Source organism: Mandrillus leucophaeus, unplaced genomic scaffold (assembly GCF_000951045.1).
Source record: "Mandrillus leucophaeus isolate KB7577 unplaced genomic scaffold, Mleu.le_1.0 Scaffold22, whole genome shotgun sequence".
NCBI classification, from domain to species: Eukaryota; Metazoa; Chordata; class Mammalia; order Primates; family Cercopithecidae; genus Mandrillus; species Mandrillus leucophaeus.
The window spans coordinates 3,512,922-3,518,696 of record NW_012102254.1 but is presented as its reverse complement, the minus strand read 5'-3'; the positions used below and the strand labels follow the sequence as shown (position 1 = coordinate 3,518,696).

Below are 5,775 nucleotides of genomic sequence, written 5' to 3'. Positions count from 1 at the left end.
GTCTTTTCCCCTTCGCTTTATTCTCTAAAAGCTCATTCTAACCAATGACTTCAACTATTAGTTCTATGTAGACAAATGTCATACTATATTTTGCTCCTAAGTTCTGACATGAAATGGCCTGCCTGAAGGTCTTTTCTTATCCCCTCAAAATAAACATGCCCTAACTCTAACCAAAGAGATTTTTTTAATGTAAATCTTTTGTATTTGTTTACAACATACTGGCATAATCAATGTACTTATTAAAGGAGTTAACTTTGCCAACTGAAAAAAATTAAATCCTTTTACTTTAAAAAATAAAGCAATTAAAAACAAATGAGAAAAGAATACATATATTAAAAAGCAGAGCTCAAAAACAGGATTGGAGAAGTTTATAGTAGATGTATATATATATTTATATAGTAGTCCATCACAAACACATTTAGGTCTCAATAATAAAAATCTGATTATTCATGAGTAAACCTAGAAAATCAAATTATTAACTTTATAACCAATATTTGAAATGTCCTTTCTAACCCCAGAAGCTTATCATCTTGTAAATAATTTAAAATGGTGACAATATTTGAGGTCCTACAATGTTGGACTCTCCACTTCTAGGATTAGTGCCCTCCCTCAAGAAAAAGAAAAGTCACTCTGGGTGGCCGAGGTGGGAGGACTGCTTTGGCTCAGGAGTTCAAGACCAGCCTGGGAAACACAGGAAGACCTCATCTTGACAAACAATAAAAAATTTAAAAATTAGCCGGCCATGCTATTATGTGCCGATAGTCCCAGTCAGTTGAAAGGCTGGCGCAGGAGAATTACTTGAGCCCTGAGTTTGAATCTACAGTGAGCTATGATCACATTACTGCACTCCAGGCTAGGTGACAGAGCAAGACCCCGTTGCATTAAAAGAAGAAAAAAAGGCTGGGCACAGTGGCTCAAGTCGGTAATCCCAGCACTTTGGGAGGCCAAGGTGGGTAGATCGCTTAAGCCTGGGAGTTTGAGACCAGCTGGGCAACATGGCGAAACCCCATCTCTATCAAAATTAATATTTTAAAAATGTTTAAAAACATTTTTTAAAAACTTAAAAAAGAGAGAAAAAGAAAAATGACATCATAGACTGCCTTGTGAATTAAATGTGGTGACTACAAAACATAGAAAACATATATTATCCAGGATCTGGAACTGCATACATAAAAAATATTTCCAATCCCTTTCCTGCCAAAAATCTATCTTCCCTGAACTTACTCATTTAAGGCTTGATTACCTGTTTTTGAAAGGTAGTATGAAAAATAAAAATAAAGCAAACTGATGTCATCTGGCATCAATATTATGCCCATTTGACAAATAAGACAGAGTTTGGATAATGTAGGTGATCTATCCAACTTCACAAAGCTCAATCACAGCCTGGGATTCAAACTCCACCTGAATAACTATTTACCTCATTATATCATAAAGATGCTTTCTTGAATTATACTAAAATATTCAATTCTAATGATATTACTCTCAAATCACCTTATTTAGAAAAAGTTCTTAAATATCAGAGCCTGACCGGCCACTAAAATCACTCAAAGAGTAGAGACCCCACATCAGGAAATCTGATATACCAACACACATGGACCTGACAGTTTGAGCTTGAGGAAGCAGCTGAGAGAAGCATCTCAAAGTCCTCAGGAATCTGGGGAATGTAGGAAGAGTGGCTAGACCCTTCAGCTGCCTAACCTCCAAAAAACTAAATGAGGCTGATGTAAAAATCTATCATGCAGTCCTTAAAACTCTAAGATTTAGGTTTCTTAGAGAGGCTACATGTCTCAATTAAAAACCAAAATAAAGACAAAAACAAAGCAGAAAAACATCAAATTGCCTGGCATGCAGTGACTAAATCCCATGAAGGCAAAGGCAATGAGAAGTGTGATTCTTATGATTCTTATTAATCTTTTTCTAAGTCTGAAATTTGCTCTGGCTGAATAGAGTCACTTCATTGAACTCCTTCTCCTTAAAGCCTTTTCAGGGCAACAGGGCTCTACTATGGCAGGTGGATGAGGACAGAAACTGTCACTGTCACTGCAAAGCTATGGAAGGTTTAGGGGTTAAGGGTAATGTCTGCAACTCTCTTTAAGCTTCATCAAAAAAAAAGACTATAGATAAAAAGAGACGGGCAGACAGAGAACGTAAAATAAAGCAAACAGAACAAAATGTTAATAACTATAAAATCTAAGTGGTGCTTATATGGATGCTAACTGTTCCACTCTTTCAACTTTTCTGTAAGTTTGAAACTTTTTATTAATAAAACGGCTCAGGTGTGGTGGCTCATGCCTGTAATACCAATACTTTGGAAAGTCAAAGTGAGAGGATCACTGGAGCTCAGGAGTTCGAGACCAACCTGGGCAACACAGCAAAACCCTGTCTCTACTAAAAATACAAAAAAAATTAGCTGAGTATGGTAGTGTATACCTGTAGTCCCAGCTACTGAGGAGGTTGAGGTGGGAGGATCACCTGAGCCCAGGAGGTTGAGGTGGCAGTAAGCTGTGATCGCACCACTGCATTCGAGCCTGGGCAGCAGAGTAAGACCCTGTGTCGAAAAACAACAACAAAAAAAAGTGGAAGGGAAAGATGGCTTCTAAAAAAACATCATTTCGGCCAGGCACGGTGGCTCACCCCTGTAATTCCAGCACTTGGGAAGCCAAGCCAGGCAGATCACCTGTAGTCAGGAGTTCCAGACCAGCTGGGCCAACACAGTAAAACTTCATCTCTACTAAAAATATAAAAATTAGCTGGGTATGATGGCACACACCTGTAATCCCAGCTACTTAGGAGGCTGAGGCAGGAGAATCCCTTGAACCCAGGAAGCAGAGGTTGCAGTGAGCCGTGATCGTGCCACTGCACTCCAGCCTGGGTGACAGAGCAAGATTCCATCTAAAAAAAAGCCTCATTTGCCCAAATGTCCATCAACTAACAAAAGGATATACAAATATTGTATATCCATATAAGTGACTATTATTCAGCCATAAATAGGAATTAAGTGCTGACACATGCACCAATACAGATGAAACCTCAAAAACACAATGCTAAGCGAAAGAAGCCACACACAAAAGACTACATACTGTATAATTTCATTTATATGAAATACCAAGAATAGATCCAACCCTCAGACACAGAAAGCAAATTAGTGGCTGCCAGGCCTGGGAGGAGGCGGGTATGAGAAGATTCTGCTCAACAGGTACAGAGTTCCCTTTTCAGATGATGAAAATGTTCTGGACATAGACAAAGGTGATGGTTGCACAAGATTATGAATGCACTAAATGGTACTGAATTGTAAACTTTAAAATGGTCAATATTATATTATGTGAATTTTACCTCAAAACCCTATCTGGTATCCAATTACATTAAGTCAACCTGGACAGCCCTGCCTTCTCTTCCTACAACTGGGATATTTCCTAAAACTACAGGGGTTTTGATAGTAATCTGCTTTTTTGGTGAGGTCTGCCATGGCACTTTAACACTAACTAGCAACTTAGCTCCAAATAATTTCTCATCCTGTGTAGATCTGACAATTTGTGCTTATTAAATGCTAATATTCTACCAGTAAACAACTCAAGAGTTGTGACTACTTTATGAAACTCATAACTACTGGTATTACCAACATCATGTGGAAATTATAGGAGTAGGAAGGTATGGGAAACACGGAGACATTAAGTCCTAGTATCTTTTACCAAAGCAGGGTTCTCTGTGAATAGCTGAAGAAAATGAAAGAGCTTTAGGAAGTTTTAACCCGGCATATAAACTGGAGCCACACATCCTTTCCTCCCTTCCCCAATCTCCTTTCCCCTTCATATAAGAAGAGCACTGAGCTATCAAAGAGTGTCTGTTGCAAGTAACAGAATTTAGATCAGGTTTGAAGCTGTGTGTTTTACTGCAGATACCACAAAGGACCAGTGTCCAGACAGCTCATCCACTATTGTCCCTGTTAAGAGAGGCTTGCGTCCAAACTGTGGTTACTTTAAAAAAAAAAAAAAAACTCTCAAGAAGGCCTGGCTGGCTAGGGCAGAATGAAAGAAGGCATCTTTGAAAATGTGCGTCTGGACTAGAACTAGTGATTTTGGAAATTCAATGGGCTGCTTTGAGAGGTATTGATTTCTGTATCATTAACAGTGTTCAAAGGAAGTATAATCAATTATTTGTTTAAAATACTATAAAGAATCCAATAAATTGGATATGGGGCATATGACAATTCTGTGGGATATTTGTTTCAAATAAACAATTAAAAGCCAGTTATGAGGAGCCTAGGCAACATAGTGAGGACCCCATCTCTACAAAAAATAGAAAAAAAAAGTAGCTGGGCATAGTGGCTCACACCTATAGTCTCAGCTACTCAGAAGGCTAAGGCAGGAGGATAAATTGAGCTTGGGAGGTCGAGACTGCAGTGAGCTATGACTGCACCAGGACACTCCAGTGAGGGTGACAGGGCAAGACACTGTCTCAAAAAAATAAAAAATAATAAAAATCAGTTATGAGCCAGGATGTGTTTTTACAACACTTTGAGGAGAAGGGAAATCTATGAGGTTCCTACCAGCCCCCTTTTTGTGTAACGAAACGTGTTTTTTTTGATTGGTTCTCAAAAGGATAGATTAATATAAACATCATTTCTTATCTTCAAAAGAAAAAAAATAAAGAACAATTTGCTTATTAAAAGATATATGAGGATTCCTGTCATAAAACTAAATTATTGCCAAGGGGGAAAAAGTGAGAAAAAAAAATTACTGTCTTTATTACCTGTGTTTTGAATTCCCACAATAAACAGACTAAACCCCACCAAGTCCTGCCCCAACTCCAACTCCCATCCAAGTGTGGCCATATGCTCAGAGCGTTCTTAAAGAATAGTTATATCTAAGCTACTAGAAACCAGCAAATGTTTCATTTCCATTTTTTAAATATATTTTTTAAATATTTCAACCATAAACACATGTAATTTGTTTATATTTTATATTTAACTTCAAAGAGGCACTTGACTTTCATTAAGAAAACTTTTTTTCTTTTTTGGAGACAGTTTTGCTCTGTCGCCCAGGCTGGAATGCAGCGGCGTGATCTCGATTCACTGCAACCTCCTCCTAGTGGGTTGAAGCAAATTCTTCTGCCTCAGCCTCCCGAGTAGCTGGGATTACAGGTGTGCGCCATCATGCCTGGCTAATTTTTGGTTTGTTTTGTTTTTTGAGACAGAGTTTCATTCTTGTCGCCCAGGCTGGAGTACAATGGTGAAAACTTGGCTCCCTGCAATCTTCCCTTCCCCGATTCAAGAGATTCTCCTGCCTCAGCCCCCCAAGTAGCCAGAATTATTGGCACCTGCCACCACATCCAGCTAATCTTTGTATTTTTAGTAGAGACAGAGTTTCACCACATTGGCCAGGCTGGTCTTGAACTCCTGACCTCAGGTAATCTGCTCACCACGGCCTCCCAAACTGCTGGGATTACAGGCGTGAACCACTACGCCCAGCCTAATTTTGGTTTTTTTGTTTGTTTGTTTCTGAGATGGAGTCTTGCTCTGTACCCCAGGCTAGAGTGCAGTGGCATGATATCGCCTCACTGCAACCTCCGCCTCCCGAGTTCAAGCTATTCTCCTACCTCAGCCTCCTGGGTAGCTGGCATTATAGGCGTGCGCCACCAAGTGCATCTAATTTTTGTATTTTTAGTAGAGACGGGGTTTTGCCATGTTGGCCAGTTGGTCTCAAACTCCCGACTTCAGGTGATCCACTCACCTTGGCTTCCCAAAGTGCTAGGATTACAAGCATGAGTCACCATGCC

The 5,775-nt window shown here is 39.5% G+C and overlaps 1 protein-coding gene across 1 annotated transcript in view; it reads right to left on the bottom strand.

Moving 5' to 3' along the window:
* Positions 1-5,775, bottom strand: part of SETD2 (SET domain containing 2) — a 134,738-nt gene that overhangs the window by 114,267 nt on the left and 14,696 nt on the right. The window lies entirely within an intron of this gene.